Source organism: Taudactylus pleione, unplaced genomic scaffold, assembly GCF_031769625.1.
Source record: "Taudactylus pleione unplaced genomic scaffold, aTauple2 ptg000085l, whole genome shotgun sequence".
In the NCBI taxonomy this organism is placed as follows: domain Eukaryota; kingdom Metazoa; phylum Chordata; class Amphibia; order Anura; family Myobatrachidae; genus Taudactylus; species Taudactylus pleione.
In genome coordinates, this window is record NW_028284487.1 from 9,440,065 (window position 1) to 9,456,794 (window position 16,730).

Here is a 16,730-nt window from a genome sequence, read left to right on the forward strand (position 1 = left end):
TATATGGCATACAGAGAAAACTTTTTCTCAAATATAGCAATATGGCAAATCTAAGAAATGTAAAGGCAACTTAATCAATCAGGACATTTTTTTGGTGATTGAATCTACAGGGGACTAAGTTTTAAGAAGAGAAGAAGACCAGACCTTTACTCTAATTAGTGCACACTGAAGAAGTAAATTCTAAAAACCAGAATATCTAAAAACCATAGCACAAGTGATGGATTACTGCATTCTTATTTCAAATTTTCTTATTTCCAAATGTTTGAGAAACATCTCTCCAGATGAAAACTGATTTGAAACAGTTTCAAAATTAGTTTGGAGTAAAGAAACCACTGAAGTTGATGGGATTTATAGAAAGTTTCAATATAGATATGCTATCCTAAAACTTTGAAAATTAAACTTTAAGAAAATTGAACAAAGTTAGGTCCCACCGAGATTTGAACTCGGATCACTGGATTCAAAGTCCAGAGTACTCACCATTACAGCATATAACCCTTTATTATAGAGTCTTCCTCTACTCAATATAGCTGATCTTTGAAATACTGAATGTTCTCCTGTTTTAGGTACATTTGGCATTTTTGTGTTTGCTGATGCTTTTATGTATGGCTAGTTCACTCAGTTGGTTAGAGCATGGAGCTAATAACGCCAAGGTTACGGGATTGATCCCCATATAGGCCATGTGCTTTTTCTTGTTGTCCTACAAGAAATGCCAAGAAAGGATTTTATCCAGCAACAAAGTGCATGAAGACTGGGATGAACACATGGCATTGGCTAGAGTTAGCAAACCTTGAAAATTGCTAGAGAGCATCATAGACACATACAAAACAGAGAATTTTTAAATCCATGTTAGAAACAAACAAAAATGTCATCCTTTGGCTGATGCAGCATTTCTCTATATGGCATACAGAGAAAATGTTTTCTCAAATATAGCAATATGGCAAATCTAAGAAATGCAAAGGCAACTTAATCAATCAGGACATTTTTTTGGTGATTGAATCTATGGGGACTAAGTTTAAAGAAGAGAAGAAGACCAGACCTTTACTCTAATTAGTGCACACTGAAGAAGTAAATTCTAAAAACCAGAATATCTAAAAATCATAGCACAAGTGATGGATTACTGCATTCTTATTGCAAATTTTCTTATTTCCAAATGTTTGACAAACATCTCTCCAGTTGAAAACTGATTTGAAACAGTTTCAAAATTAGTTTGGAGTAAAGAAACCACTGAAGTTGATGGGATTTATAGAAAGTTTCAATATAGATAAGCTATCCTAAAACTTTGAAAATTAAACTTTAAGGATAATGAGCAAAGTTAGGTCCCACCAAGATTTGAACTAAGATCACTGGATTCAAAGTCCAGAGTGCTCACCATTACACCATAGAACCCTTTATTATAGAATCTTCCTCTACTCAATATAGCTGATCTTTGAAATACTGAATGTTCTCCTGTTTTAGGTACATTTGGCATTTTTGTGTTTGCTGATGCTTTTATGTATGGCTGGTTCACTCAGTTGGTTAGAGCGTGGAGCTAATAATGCCAAGGTCACGGGTTTGATCCCCATATAGGCCATGTGCTTTTTCTTGTTGTCCTACAAGAAATGCCAAGAAAGGATTTTATCCAGCAACAAAGTGCATGAAGACTGGGATGAACACATGGCATTGGCTAGAGTTAGCAAACCTTGAAACTTGCTAGAGAACATCATAGACACATACAAAACAGAGAATTTTTAAATCCATGTTAGGAATAAACAAAAATGTCATCCTTTGGCTGATGCAGCATTTCTCTATATGGCATACAGAGAAAACTTTTTCTCAAATATAGCAATATGGCAAATCTAAGAAATGCAAAGGCAACTTAATCAATCAGGACTTTTTTTGGTGATTGAATCTACTGGGGACTAAGTTTTAAGAAGAGAAGAAGACCAGACCTTTACTCTCATTAGGGCACACTGAAGAAGCAAATTCTAAAAACCAGAATATCTAAAAACCATAGCACAAGTGATGGATCACTGCATTCTTAATGCAACTTTTCTTATTTCCAAATGTTTGACAAACATCTCTCCAGTTGAAAACTGATTTGAAACAGTTTCAAAATAAGTTTAGAGTAAATAAACCACTGAAGTTGATAGGATTTATACAAAGTTTAAATATAGATAAGTTATCCTGAATCTTTGAAATTTAAACTTTAAGGAAAATGAACAAAGTTAGATCACACCAAGATTTGAACTCAGATCACTGGACTAAAAGTCCAGAGTGCTCACCATTACACCATAGAACCCTTTATTGTAGACTCTTCCTCTACTCAATATAGCTGATCTTTGAAATACTGAATGTTCTCCTGTTTTAGGTACATTTTGCATTTTTGTGTTTGCAGATGCTTTTATGTTTGGCCGGTTCGCTCAGTTGGTTAGAGCGTGGAGCTAATAACGCTAAGGTCACGGGATTGATCCCCATATAGGCCATGTGCTTTTTCTTGTTGTCCTACAAGAAATGCCAAGAAAGGATTTTATCCAGCAACAAAGTGCATGAAGACTGGGATCAACACATGGCATTGGCTAGAGTTAGCAAACCTTGAAACTTGCTAGAGAACATCATAGACACATACAAAACAGAGAATTTTTAAATCCATGTTAGGAATAAACAAAAATGTCATCCTTTGGCTGATGCAGCATTTCTCTATATGGCATACAGAGAAAATGTTTTCTCAAATATAGCAATATGGCAAATCTAAGAAATGCAAAGGCAACTTAATCAATCAGGACATTTTTTTGGTGATTGAATCTACGGGGACTAAGTTTTAAGAAGAGAAGAAGACCAGACCTTTACTCTAATTAGTGCACACTGAAGAAGTAAATTCTAAAAACCAGAATATCTAAAAACCATAGCACAAGTGATGGATTACTGCATTCTTATTGCAAATTTTCTTATTTCCAAATGTTTGACAAACATCTCTCCAGTTGAAAACTGATTTGAAACAGTTTCAAAATTAGTTTGGAGAAAAGAAACCACTGAAGTTGATGGGATTTATAGAAAGTTTTAATATAGATAAGTTATCCTGAATCTTTGAAAATTAACTTTAAGGAAAATGAACAAAGTTAGGTCACACTAAGATTTGAACTCAGATCACTGGACTCAAAGTCCAGAGTGCTCACCATTACACTATAGAACCCTTTATTGTAGACTCTTCCTCTACTCAATATAGCTGATCTTTGAAATACTGAATGTTCTCCTGTTTTAGGTACATTTGGCATTTTTGTGTTTGCAGATGCTTTTATGTTTGGTCGGTTCGCTCAGTTGGTTAGAGCGTGGAGCTAATAATGCCAAGGTCACGGGATTGATCCCCATATAGGCCATGTGCTTTTTCTTGTTGTCCTACAAGAAATGCCAAGAAAGGATTTTATCCAGCAACAAAGTGCATGAAGACTGGGATCAACACATGGCATTGGCTAGAGTTAGCAAACCTTGAAATTTGCTAGAGAACATCATAGACACATACAAAACAGAGAATTTTTAAATCCATGTTAGGAATAAACAAAAATGTCATCCTTTGGCTGATGCAGCATTTCTCTATATGGCATACAGAGAAAACTTTTTCTCAAATATAGCAATATGGCAAATCTAAGAAATGCAAAGGCAACTTAATCAATCAGGACATTTTTTGGTGATTGAATCTACTGGGGACTAAGTTTTAAGAAGAGAAGAAGACCAGACCTTTACTCTCTTTAAGGCACACTGAAGAAGCAAATTCTAAAAACCAGAATATCTAAAAACCATAGCACAAGTGATGGATCACTGCATTCTTATTGCAACTTTTCTTATTTCCAAATGTTTGACAAACATCTCTCCAGTTGAAAACTGATTTGAAACAGATTCAAAATAAGTTTAGAGTAAATAAACCACTGAAGTTGATAGGATTTATACAAAGTTTAAATATAGATAAGTTATCATGAATCTTTGAAAATTAAACTTTAAGGAAAATGAACAAAGTTAAGTCACACCAAGATTTGAACTCAGATCACTGGACTCAAAGTCCAGAGTGCTCACCATTACACCATAGAACCCTTTATTGTAGTCTCTTCCTCTACTCAATATAGCTGATCTTTGAAATACTGAATGTTCTCCTGTTTTAGGTACATTTGGCATTTTTGTGTTTGCAGATGCTTTTATGTTTGGCCGGTTCACTCAGTTGGTTAGAGCGTGGAGCTAATAACGCCAAGGTCACGGGTTCGATCCCGATAAAGACCATGTGCTTTTTCTTACTGTCCTACAAGAAATGCCAATAAAGGATTTTATCCAGGGACAAAGTGCATAAAGACTGGGATCAATACATGGCATTGGCTAGAGTTTGCAAACCTTGAAACTTGCTAGAGAACATCATAGAAACATACAAAAGAGAGAATTTTTAAATCCATGTTAGGAATAAACAAAAATGTCATCCTTTGGCTAATGCAGCATTTCTCTATATGGCATACAGAGAAAACTTTTTCTCAAATATAGCAATATGGCAAATCTAAGAAATACAAAGGCAAATTAATCAATCAGGACATTTTCTTGGTGATTTAATATCCTGGGGACTAAGTTTTAAGAAGAGAAGAAGACCAGACCTTTACTCTCATTAGTGCACACTGAAGAAGCAAATTCTAAAAACCAGAATATCTAAAAACCATAGCACAAGTGATGGATCACTGCATTCTTATTGCAACTTTTCTTATTTCCAAATGTTTGACAAACATCTCTCCAGTTGAGAACTGGTTTGCACAGTTTCAAAATAAGTTTAGAGTAAATAAACCACTGAAGTTGATGGGATTTATAGAAAGTTTCAATATAGATAAGTTATCCTGAATCTTTGAAAATTAAACTTTAAGGAAAATGAACAAAGTTAGGTAACACCAAGATTTGAACTCAGATCACTGGATTCAAAGTCCAGAGTGCTCACCATTACAGCATTGAACCCTTTATTATAGAGTCTTCCTCTACTCAATATAGCTGATCTTTGAAATACTGAATGTTCTCCTGTTTTAGGTACATTTGGCATTTTTGTGTTTGCTGATGCTTTTATGTATGGCTGGTTCACTCAGTTGGTTAGAGCATGGAGCTAATAATGCCAAGGTCACGGGTTTGATCCCCATATAGGCCATGTGCTTTTTCTTGTTGTCCTACAAGAAATGCCAAGAAAGGATTTTATCCAGCAACAAAGTGCATGAAGACGGACATCAACACATGGCATTGGCTAGAGTTAGCAGCCCTTGAAACTTGCTAGAGAACATCATAGACACATACAAAACAGAGAATTTTTAAATCCATGTTAGGAATAAACAAAAATGTCATCCTTTGGCTGATGCAGCATTTCTCTATATGGCATACAGAGAAAACTTTTTCTCAAATATAGCAATATGGCAAATCTAAGAAATGCTAAGGCAACTTAATCAATCAGGACTTTTTTTGGTGATTGAATCTACTGGGGACTAGGTTTTAAGAAGAGAAGAAGACCAGACCTTTACTCTAATTAGTGCACACTGAAGAAGTAAATTCTAAAAACCAGAATATCTAAAAACCATAGCTCAAGTGATGGATTACTGCATTCTTATTACAAATTTTCTTATTTCCAAATGTTTGACAAACATCTCTCCAGTTGAAAACTGATTTGAAACAGTTTCAAAATTAGTTTGGAGTAAAGAAACCTCTGAAGTTGATGGGATTTATAGAAAGTTTCAATATAGATAAGCTATCATAAAACTTTGAAAATTAAACTTTAAGGAAAATGAACAAAGTTAAGTCGCACCGAGATTTGAACTCAGATCACTGGATTCAAAGTCCAGAGTGCTCACCATTACACCATAGAACCCTTTATTATAGAGTCTTCCTCTACTCAATATAGCTGATCTTTGAAATACTGAATGTTCTCCTGTATTAGGTACATTTGGCATTTTTGTGTTTGCTGATGCTTTTATGTATGGCTGGTTCACTCAGTTGCTTAGAGCGTGGAGCTAATAATTCAAAGGTCACGGGTTTGATCCCCATATAGGCCATGTGCTTTTTCTTGTTGTCCTACAAGAAATGCCAAGAAGGGATTTTATCCAGCAACAAAGTGCATGAAGACTGGGATCAATACATGTCATTGCCTGTAGTTATCAGCCCTTGAAACTTGCTAGAGAACATCATAGAAACATACAAAACAGAGAATTTTTAAATCCATGTTAGGAATAACCAAAAATGTCATCCTTTGACTGATGCAGCATTTCTCTATATGGCATACAGAGAAAACTTTTCTCAAATATACCAATATGGCAAATCTAAGAAATACAAAGGCAAATTAATCAATCATGACATTTTTTTGGTGATTGAATCTACTGGGGACTAAGTTTTAAGAAGTGAAGAAGACCAGACCTTTACTTTCATTAGTGCTCACTAAAGAAGCAAATTCTAAAAACCAGAATATCTAAAAACCATAGCACGAGTTATGGATCACTGCATTCTTATTGCAACTTTTCTTATTTCCAAATGTTTGACAAACATCTCTCCAGTTGAAAACTGATTTGAAACAGTTTCAAAATTAGTTAGCATTAAAGAAACCACTGAAGTTGATGGGATTTATACAAAGTTTAAATATAGATAAGCTATCCTAAAACTTTGAAATTAAACTTTAAGGAAAATCAACAAAGTTAAGTCCCACCAAGATTTGAACTCAGATCACTGGACTCAAAGACAAGAGTGCTCACTATTACACCATAGAACCCTTTATTAGAGTGTCTTCCTCTACTCAATATAGCTGATCTTTGAATTACTGAATGTTCTCCTGTTTTAGGTACATTTGGCATTTTTGTGTTTGCTGATGCTTTTATGTATGGCCGGTTCGCTCAGTTGGTTAGATTGTGTAGCTAATAACGGCAAGGTCAAGGGTTCGATCCCGATATAGGCCATGTGCTTTTTCTTGTTGTCCTACAAGAAATGCCAATAAAGTATTTTATCCAGCGACAAAGTGCATGAAGACTGGGATCAATACATGGCATTGGCTAGAGTTAGCAGCCCTTGAAACTTTCTTGAGAACATCAAAGAAATAAACAAAAGAGAGAATTTTTAAATCCATGTTAGGAATAAACAAAAATGTCATCCTTTGGCTAATGCAGCATTTCTCTATATGGCATACAGAGAAAACTTTTTCTCAAATATAGCAATATGGCAAATCTAAGAAATACAAAGGCAAATTAATCAATCAGGACATTTTCTTGGTGATTTAATCTACTGGGGACTAAGTTTTAAGAAGAGAAGAAGACCAGACCTTTACTCTCATTAGTGCACACTGAAGAAGCAAATTCTAAAAACCAGAATATCTAAAAACCATAGCACAAGTGATGGATCACTGCATTCTTATTGCAACTTTTCTTATTTCCAAATGTTTGACAAACAACTCTCCAGTTGAAAACTGATTTGAAACAGTTTCAAAATGAGTTTAGAGTAAATAAACCACTGAAGTTGATAGGATTTATACAAAGTTTAAATACAGATAAGTTATCCTGAATCTTTGAAAATTAAACTTTAAGGAAAATGAACAAAGTTAGGTCACACCAAGATTTGAACTCAGATCACTTGATTCAAAGTCCAGAGTGCTCACCATTACACCATAGAACCCTTTGTTATAGACTCTTCCTCTACTCAATATAGCTGATCTTTGAAATACTGAATATTCTCCTGTTTTAGGTACATTTGGCATTTTTGTGTTTGCTGATGCTTTTATGTATGGCTGGTTCACTCAGTTGGTTAGAGCGTGGAGCTAATAATGCCAAGGTCACGGGTTTGATCCCCATATAGGCCATGTGCTTTTTCTTGTTGTCCTACAAGAAATGCCAAGAAAGGATTTTATCCAGCAACAAAGTGCATGAAGACTGGGATCAACACATGGCATTGGCTAGAGTTAGCAGCCCTTGAAACTTGCTAGAGAACATCATAGACACATACAAAACAGAGAATTTTTAAATCCATGTTAGGAAAAAAAAAAAATGTCATCCGTTGGCTGATGCAGCATTTCTCTATATGGCATACAGAGAAAACTTTTTCTCAAATATTGCAATATGGCAAATCTAAGAAATGCAAAGGCAACTTAATCAATCAGGACTTTTTTTGGTCTTTGAATCTACTGGGGACTAGGTTTTAAGAAGAGAAGAAGACCAGACCTTTACTCTAATTAGTGCACACTGAAGAAGTAACTTCTAAAAACCAGAATATCTAAAAACCATAGCACAAGTGATGGATTACTGCATTCTTATTGCAAATTTTCTTATTTCCAAATGTTTGACAAACATCTCTCCAGTTGAAAACTGATTTGAAACAGTTTCAAAATTAGTTTGGAGTAAAGAAACCACTGCAGTTGATGGGATTTATAGAAAGTTTCAATATAGATAAGCTATCCTAAAACTTTGAAAATTAAACTTTAAGGAAAATGAATAAAGTTAGGTCCCACCGAGATTTGAACTCGGATCACTGGATTCAAAGTCCAGAGTGCTCCCCATTACACCATAGAACCCTTTATTATAGAATCGCCTCTACTCAATATAGCTGATCTTTGAAATACTGAATGTTCTCCTGTTTTAGGTACATTTGGCATTTTTGTGTTTGCTGATGCTTTTATGTATGGCTGGTTCACTCAGTTGGTTAGAGCGTGGAGCTAATAATGCCAAGGTCACGGGTTTGATCCCCATATAGGCCATGTGCTTTTTCTTGTTGTCCTACAAGAAATGCCAAGAAAGGATTTTATCCAGCAACAAAGTGCATGAAGACTGGGATCAACACATGGCATTGGCTAGAGTTAGCAGCCCTTGAAACTTGCTAGAGAACATCATAGACACATACAAAACAGAGAATTTTTAAATCCATGTTAGGAATAAACAAAAATGTCATCCTTTGGCTGATGCAGCATTTCTCTATATGGCATACAGAGAAAACTTTTTCTCAAATATTGCAATATGGCAAATCTAAGAAATGCAAAGGCAACTTAATCAATCAGGACTTTTTTTGGTCTTTGAATCTACTGGGGACTAGGTTTTAAGAAGAGAAGAAGACCAGACCTTTACTCTAATTAGTGCACACTGAAGAAGTAACTTCTAAAAACCAGAATATCTAAAAACCATAGCACAAGTGATGGATTACTGCATCCTTTTTGCAAATTTTATTATTTCCAAATGTTTGACAAACATCTCTCCAGTTGAAAACTGATTTGAAACAGTTTCAAAATTAGTTTGGAGTAAAGAAACCACTGAAGTTGATGGGATTATAGAAAGTTTCAATATAGATAAGCTATCCTAAAACTTTGAAAATTAAACTTTAAGGAAAATGAACAAAGTTAGGTCACACCAAGATTTGAACTCAGATCACTGGATTCAAAGTCCAGAGTGCTCACCATTACACCATAGAACCCTTTATTATAGACTCTTCCTCTACTCAATATAGCTGATCTTTGAAATACTGAATGTTCTCCTGTTTTAGGTACATTTGGCATTTTTGTGTTTGCTGATGCTTTTATGTTTGGCCGGTTCACTCAGTTGGTTAGAGCGTGGAGCTAATAATGCCAAAGTCACGGGTTTGATCCCCATATAGGCCATGTGCTTTTTTTTGTTGTCCTACAAGAAATGCCAAGAAAAGATTTTATCCAGCAACAAAGTGCATGAAGACTGGGATCAACACATGGCATTGGCTAGAGTTAGCAGCCCTTGAAACTTGCTAGAGAACATCATAGACACATACAAAACAGAGAATTTTTAAATCCATGTTAGGAATAAACAAAAATGTCATCCTTTGGCTGATGCAGCATTTCTCTATATGGCATACAGAGAAAACTTTTTCTCAAATATTGCAATATGGCAAATCTAAGAAATGCAAAGGCAACTTAATCAATCAGGACTTTTTTTGGTCTTTGAATCTACTGGGGACTAGGTTTTAAGAAGAGAAGAAGACCAGACCTTTACTCTAATTAGTGCACACTGAAGAAGTAACTTCTAAAAACCAGAATATCTAAAAACCATAGCACAAGTGATGGATTACTGCATTCTTATTGCAAATTTTCTTATTTCCAAATGTTTGACAAACATCTCTCCAGTTGAAAACTGATTTGAAACAGTTTCAAAATTAGTTTGGAGTAAAGAAACCACTGAAGTTGATGGGATTTATAGAAAGTTTCAATATAGATAAGCTATCCTAAAACTTTGAAAATTAAACTTTAAGGAAAATTAACAAAGTTAGGTCCCACCGAGATTTGAACTCGGATCGCTGAATTCAAAGTCCAGAGTGCTCACCATTACACCATAGAACCCTTTATTATAGAATCTTCCTCTACTCAATATAGCTGATCTTTGAAATACTGAATGTTCTCCTGTTTTAGGTACATTTGGCATTTTTGTGTTTGCTGATGCTTTTATGTATGGCTGGTTCACTCAGTTGGTTAGAGCGTGGAGCTAATAATGCCAAAGTCATGGGTTTGATCCCCATATAGGCCTTGTGCTTTTCTTGTTGTCCTACAAGAAATGCCAAGAAAGGATTTTATCCAGCAACAAAGTGCATGAAGACTTAGATCAACACATGGCATTGGCTAGAGTTAGCAGCCCTTGAAACTTGCTAGAGAACATCATAGACACATAAAAAACAGAGAATTTTTAAATCCATGTTAGGAATAAACAAAAATGGCATCCTTTGGCTGATGCAGCATTTCTCTATATGGCATACAGAGAAAACTTTTTCTCAAATATAGCAATATGGCAAATCTAAGAAATGCAAAGGCAACTTAATCAATCAGGACCTTTTTTGGTGATTGAATCTACTGGGGACAAGGTTTTAAGAAGAGAAGAAGACCAGACCTTTACTCTAATTAGTGCACACTGAAGAAGTAAATTCTAAAAACCAGAATATCTAAAAACCATAGCACAAGTGATGGATTACTGCATTCTTATTGCAAATTTTCTTATTTCCAAATGTTTGACAAACATCTCTCCAGTTGAAAACTGATTTGAAACAGTTTCAAAATTAGTTTGGAGTAAAGAAACCACTGCAGTTGATGGGATTTATACAAAGTTTAAATACAGATAAGTTATCCTGAATCTTTGAAAATTAAACTTTAAGGAAAATGAACAAAGTTAGGTCACACCAAGATTTGAACTCAGATCACTGGATTCAAAGTCCAGAGTGTTCACCATTACACCATAGAACCCTTTATTATAGACTCTTCCTCTACTCAATATAGCTGATCTTTGAGATACTGAATGTTCTCCTGTTTTAGGTACATTTGGCATTTTTGTGTTTGCTGATGCTTTTATGTATGGCTGGTTCACTCAGTTGGTTAGAGCGTGGAGCTAATAATGCCAAAGTCACGGGTTTGATCCCCATATAGGCCTTGTGCTTTTCTTGTTGTCCTACAAGAAATGCCAAGAAAGGATTTTATCCAGCAACAAAGTGCATGAAGACTGGGATCAACACATGGCATTGGCTAGAGTTAGCAGCCCTTGAAACTTGCTAGAGAACATCATAGACACATAGAAAACAGAGAATTTTTAAATCCATGTTAGGAATAAACAAAAATGTCATCCTTTGGCTGATGCAGCATTTCTCTATATGGCATACAGAGAAAACTTTTTCTCAAATATTGCAATATGGCAAATCTAAGAAATGCAAAGGCAACTAAATCAATCAGGACCTTTTTGGTGATTGAATCTACTGGGGACTAGGTTTTAAGAAGAGAAGAAGACCAGACCTTTACTCTAATTAGTGCACACTGAAGAAGTAAATTCTAAAAACCAGAATATCTAAAAACCATAGCACAAGTGATGGAATACTGCATTCTTATTGCAAATTTTCTTATTTCCAAATGTTTGACAAACATCTCTCCAGTTGAAAACTGATTTGAAACAGTTTCAAAATTAGTTTGGAGTAAAGAAACCACTGCAGTTGATGGGATTTATAGAAAGTTTAAATATAGATAAGCTATCCTAAAACTTTGAAAATTAAACTTTAAGGAAAATGAACAAAGTTAGGTCCCACCGAGATTTGAACTCGAATCACTGGATTCAAAGTCCAGAGTGCTCTCCATTACACCATAGAACCCTTTATTATAGAATCTTCCTCTACTCAATATAGCTGATCTTTGAAATACTGAATGTTCTCATGTTTTAGGTACATTTGGCATTTTTGTGTTTGCTGATGCTTTTATGTATGGCTGGTTCACTCAGTTGGTTAGAGCGTGGAGCTAATAATGCCAAGGTCACGGGTTTGATCCCCATATAGGCCATGTGCTTTTTCTTGTTGTCCTACAAGAAATGCCAAGAAAGGATTTTATCCAGCAACAAAGTGCATGAAGACTGGGATCAACACATGGCATTGGCTAGAGTTAGCAGCCCTTGAAACTTGCTAGAGAAAATCATAGACACATACAAAACAGAGAATTTTTAAATCCATGTTAGGAATAAACAAAAATGGCATCCTTTGGCTGATGCAGCATTTCTCTATATGGCATACAGAGAAAACTTTTTCTCAAATATAGCAATATGGCAAATCTAAGAAATGCAAAGGCAACTTAATCAATCAGGACCTTTTTTGGTGATTGAATCTACTGGGGACAAGGTTTTAAGAAGAGAAGAAGACCAGACCTTTACTCTAATTAGTGCACACTGAAGAAGTAAATTCTAAAAACCAGAATATCTAAAAACCATAGCACAAGTGATGGATTACTGCATTCTTATTGCAAATTTTCTTATTTCCAAATGTTTGACAAACATCTCTCCAGTTGAAAACTGATTTGAAACAGTTTCAAAATTAGTTTGGAGTAAAGAAACCACTGCAGTTGATGGGATTTATACAAAGTTTAAATACAGATAAGTTATCCTGAATCTTTGAAAATTAAACTTTAAGGAAAATGAACAAAGTTAGGTCGCACCAAGATTTGAACTCAGATCACTGGATTCAAAGTCCAGAGTGTTCACCATTACACCATAGAACCCTTTATTATAGACTCTTCCTCTACTCAATATAGCTGATCTTTGAAATACTGAATGTTCTCCTGTTTTAGGTACATTTGGCATTTTTGTGTTTGCTGATGCTTTTATGTTTGGCCGGTTCACTCAGTTGGTTAGAGCGTGGAGCTAATAATGCCAAAGTCACGGGTTTGATCCCCATATAGGCCATGTGCTTTTTTTTGTTGTCCTACAAGAAATGCCAAGAAAGGATTTTATCCAGCAACAAAGTGCATGAAGACTGGGATCAACACATGGCATTGGCTAGAGTTAGCAGCCCTTGAAACTTGCTAGTGAACATCATAGACACATACAAAACAGAGAATTTTTAAATCCATGTTAGGAATAAACAAAAATGGCATCCTTTGGCTGATGCAGCATTTCTCTATATGGCATACAGAGTAAACTTTTTCTCAAATATTGCAATATGGCAAATCTAAGAAATGCAAAGGCAACTTAATCAATCAGGACTTTTTTTGGTCTTTGAATCTACTGGGGACTAGGTTTTAAGAAGAGAAGAAGACCAGACCTTTACTCTAATTAGTGCACACTGAAGAAGTAAATTCTAAAAACCAGAATATCTAAAAACCATAGCACAAGTGATGGATTACTGCATTCTTATTGCAAATTTTCTTATTTCCAAATGTTTGACAAACATCTCTCCAGTTGAAAACTGATTTGAAACAGTTTCAAAATTAGTTTGGAGTAAAGAAACCACTGCAGTTGATGGGATTTATAGAAAGTTTAAATATAGATAAGCTATCCTAAAACTTTGAAAATTAAACTTTAAGGAAAATGAACAAAGTTAGGTCCCACCAAGATTTTAACTCAGATCACTGGATTCAAAGTCCAGAGTGCTCACCATTACACCATAGAACCCTTTATGATAGAATCTGCCTCTACTCAATATAGCTGATCTTTGAAATACTGAATGTTCTCCTGTTTTAGGTACATTTGGCATTTTTGTGTTTGCTGATGCTTTTATGTATGGCTGGTTCACTCAGTTGGCTAGAGCGTGGAGCTAATAATGCCAAGGTCACGGGTTTGATCCCCATATAGGCCATGTGCTTTTTCTTGTTGTCCTACAAGAAATGCCAAGAAAGGATTTTATCCAGCAACAAAGTGCATGAAGTCTGGGATCAACACATGGCATTGGCTAGAGTTAGCAGCCCTTGAAACTTGCTAGAGAACATCATAGACACATACAAAACAGAGAATTTTTAAATCCATGTTAGGAATAAACAAAAATGGCATCCTTTGGCTGATGCAGCATTTCTCTATATGGCATACAGAGAAAACTTTTTCTCAAATATAGCAATATGGCAAATCTAAGAAATGCAAAGGCAACTTAATCAATCAGGACCTTTTTTGGTGATTGAATCTACTGGGGACAAGGTTTTAAGAAGAGAAGAAGACCAGACCATTACTCTAATTAGTGCACACTGAAGAAGTAAATTCTAAAAACCAGAATATCTAAAAACCATAGCACAAGTGATGGATTACTGCATTCTTATTGCAAATTTTCTTATTTCCAAATGTTTGACAAACATCTCTCCAGTTGAAAACTGATTTGAAACAGTTTCAAAATTAGTTTGGAGTAAAGAAACCACTGCAGTTGATGGGATTTATACAAAGTTTAAATACAGATAAGTTATCCTGAATCTTTGAAAATTAAACTTTAAGGAAAATGAACAAAGTTTGGTCACACCAAGATTTGAACTCAGATCACTGGATTCAAAGTCCAGAGTGTTCACCATTACACCATAGAACCCTTTATTATAGACTCTTCCTCTACTCAATATAGCTGATCTTTGAAATACTGAATGTTCTCCTGTTTTAGGTACATTTGGCATTTTTGTGTTTGCTGATGCTTTTATGTTTGGCCGGTTCACTCAGTTGGTTAGAGCGTGGAGCTAATAATGCCAAAGTCACGGGTTTGATCCCCATATAGGCCATGTGCTTTTTTTTGTTGTCCTACAAGAAATGCCAAGAAAAGATTTTATCCAGCAACAAAGTGCATGAAGACTGGGATCAACACATGGCATTGGCTAGAGTTAGCAGCCCTTGAAACTTGCTAGAGAACATCATAGACACATAGAAAACAGAGAATTTTTAAATCCATGTTAGGAATAAACAAAAATGTCATCCTTTGGCTGATGCAGTATTTCTCTATATGGCATACAGAGAAAACTTTTTCTCAAATATTGCAATATGGCAAATCTAAGAAATGCAAAGGCAACTTAATCAATCAGGACTTTTTTTGGTCTTTGAATCTACTGGGGACTAGGTTTTAAGAAGAGAAGAAGACCAGACCTTTACTCTAATTAGTGCACACTGAAGAAGTAACTTCTAAAAACCAGAATATCTAAAAACCATAGCACAAGTGATGGATTACTGCATTCTTATTGCAAATTTTCTTATTTCCAAATGTTTGACAAACATCTCTCCAGTTGAAAACTGATTTGAAACAGTTTCAAAATTAGTTTGGAGTAAAGAAACCACTGAAGTTGATGGGATTTATAGAAAGTTTCAATATAGATAAGCTATCCTAAAACTTTGAAAATTAAACTTTAAGGAAAATTAACAAAGTTAGGTCCCACCGAGATTTGAACTCGGATCGCTGAATTCAAAGTACAGAGTGCTCATCATTACACCATAGAACCCTTTATTATAGAATCTTCCTCTACTCAATATAGCTGATCTTTGAAATACTGAATGTTCTCCTGTTTTAGGTACATTTGGCATTTTTGTGTTTGCTGATGCTTTTATGTATGGCTGGTTCACTCAGTTGGTTAGAGCGTGGAGCTAATAATGCCAAAGTCATGGGTTTGATCCCCATATAGGCCTTGTGCTTTTCTTGTTGTCCTACAAGAAATGCCAAGAAAGGATTTTATCCAGCAACAAAGTGCATGAAGACTGGGATCAACACATGGCATTGGCTAGAGTTAGCAGCCCTTGAAACTTGCTAGAGAACATCATAGACACATAAAAAACAGAGAATTTTTAAATCCATGTTAGGAATAAACAAAAATGGCATCCTTTGGCTGATGCAGCATTTCTCTATATGGCATACAGAGAAAACTTTTTCTCAAATATAGCAATATGGCAAATCTAAGAAATGCAAAGGCAACTTAATCAATCAGGACCTTTTTTGGTGATTGAATCTACTGGGGACAAGGTTTTAAGAAGAGAAGAAGACCAGACCTTTACTCTAATTAGTGCACACTGAAGAAGTAAATTCTAAAAACCAGAATATCTAAAAACCATAGCACAAGTGATGGATTACTGCATTCTTATTGCAAATTTTCTTATTTCCAAATGTTTGACAAACATCTCTCCAGTTGAAAACTGATTTGAAACAGTTTCAAAATTAGTTTGGAGTAAAGAAACCACTGCAGTTGATGGGATTTATACAAAGTTTAAATACAGATAAGTTATCCTGAATCTTTGAAAATTAAACTTTAAGGAAAATGAACAAAGTTAGGTCACACCAAGATTTGAACTCAGATCACTGGATTCAAAGTCCAGAGTGTTCACCATTACACCATAGAAGCCTGTATTATAGACTCTTCCTCTACTCAATATAGCTGATCTTTGAAATACTGAATGTTCTCCTGTTTTAGGTACATTTGGCATTTTTGTGTTTGCTGATGCTTTTATGTATGGCTGGTTCACTCAGTTGGTTAGAGCGTGGAGCTAATAATGCCAAAGTCACGGGTTTGATCCCCATATAGGCCTTGT

At 35.2% G+C, this 16,730-nt stretch overlaps 5 non-coding genes across 5 annotated transcripts; all 5 read right to left on the bottom strand.

Annotated features, from left to right (window-relative positions):
• Positions 1 to 1,314: 1,314 nt before the first annotated feature.
• On the bottom strand, positions 1,315 to 1,386 carry TRNAQ-UUG (transfer RNA glutamine (anticodon UUG)). The gene has a single exon. It is a non-coding gene; the product is annotated as a tRNA-Gln (tRNA).
• A 7,063-nt stretch (positions 1,387 to 8,449) lies between these two features.
• TRNAQ-UUG (transfer RNA glutamine (anticodon UUG)) lies at positions 8,450 to 8,521 on the bottom strand. The gene has a single exon. It is a non-coding gene; the product is annotated as a tRNA-Gln (tRNA).
• A 1,710-nt stretch (positions 8,522 to 10,231) lies between these two features.
• TRNAQ-UUG (transfer RNA glutamine (anticodon UUG)) lies at positions 10,232 to 10,303 on the bottom strand. The gene has a single exon. It is a non-coding gene; the product is annotated as a tRNA-Gln (tRNA).
• A 1,709-nt stretch (positions 10,304 to 12,012) lies between these two features.
• TRNAQ-UUG (transfer RNA glutamine (anticodon UUG)) lies at positions 12,013 to 12,084 on the bottom strand. Its single transcript has one exon. It is a non-coding gene; the product is annotated as a tRNA-Gln (tRNA).
• A 1,712-nt stretch (positions 12,085 to 13,796) lies between these two features.
• On the bottom strand, positions 13,797 to 13,868 carry TRNAQ-UUG (transfer RNA glutamine (anticodon UUG)). Its single transcript has one exon. It is a non-coding gene; the product is annotated as a tRNA-Gln (tRNA).
• Between the last annotated feature and the right edge of the window lie 2,862 nt (positions 13,869 to 16,730).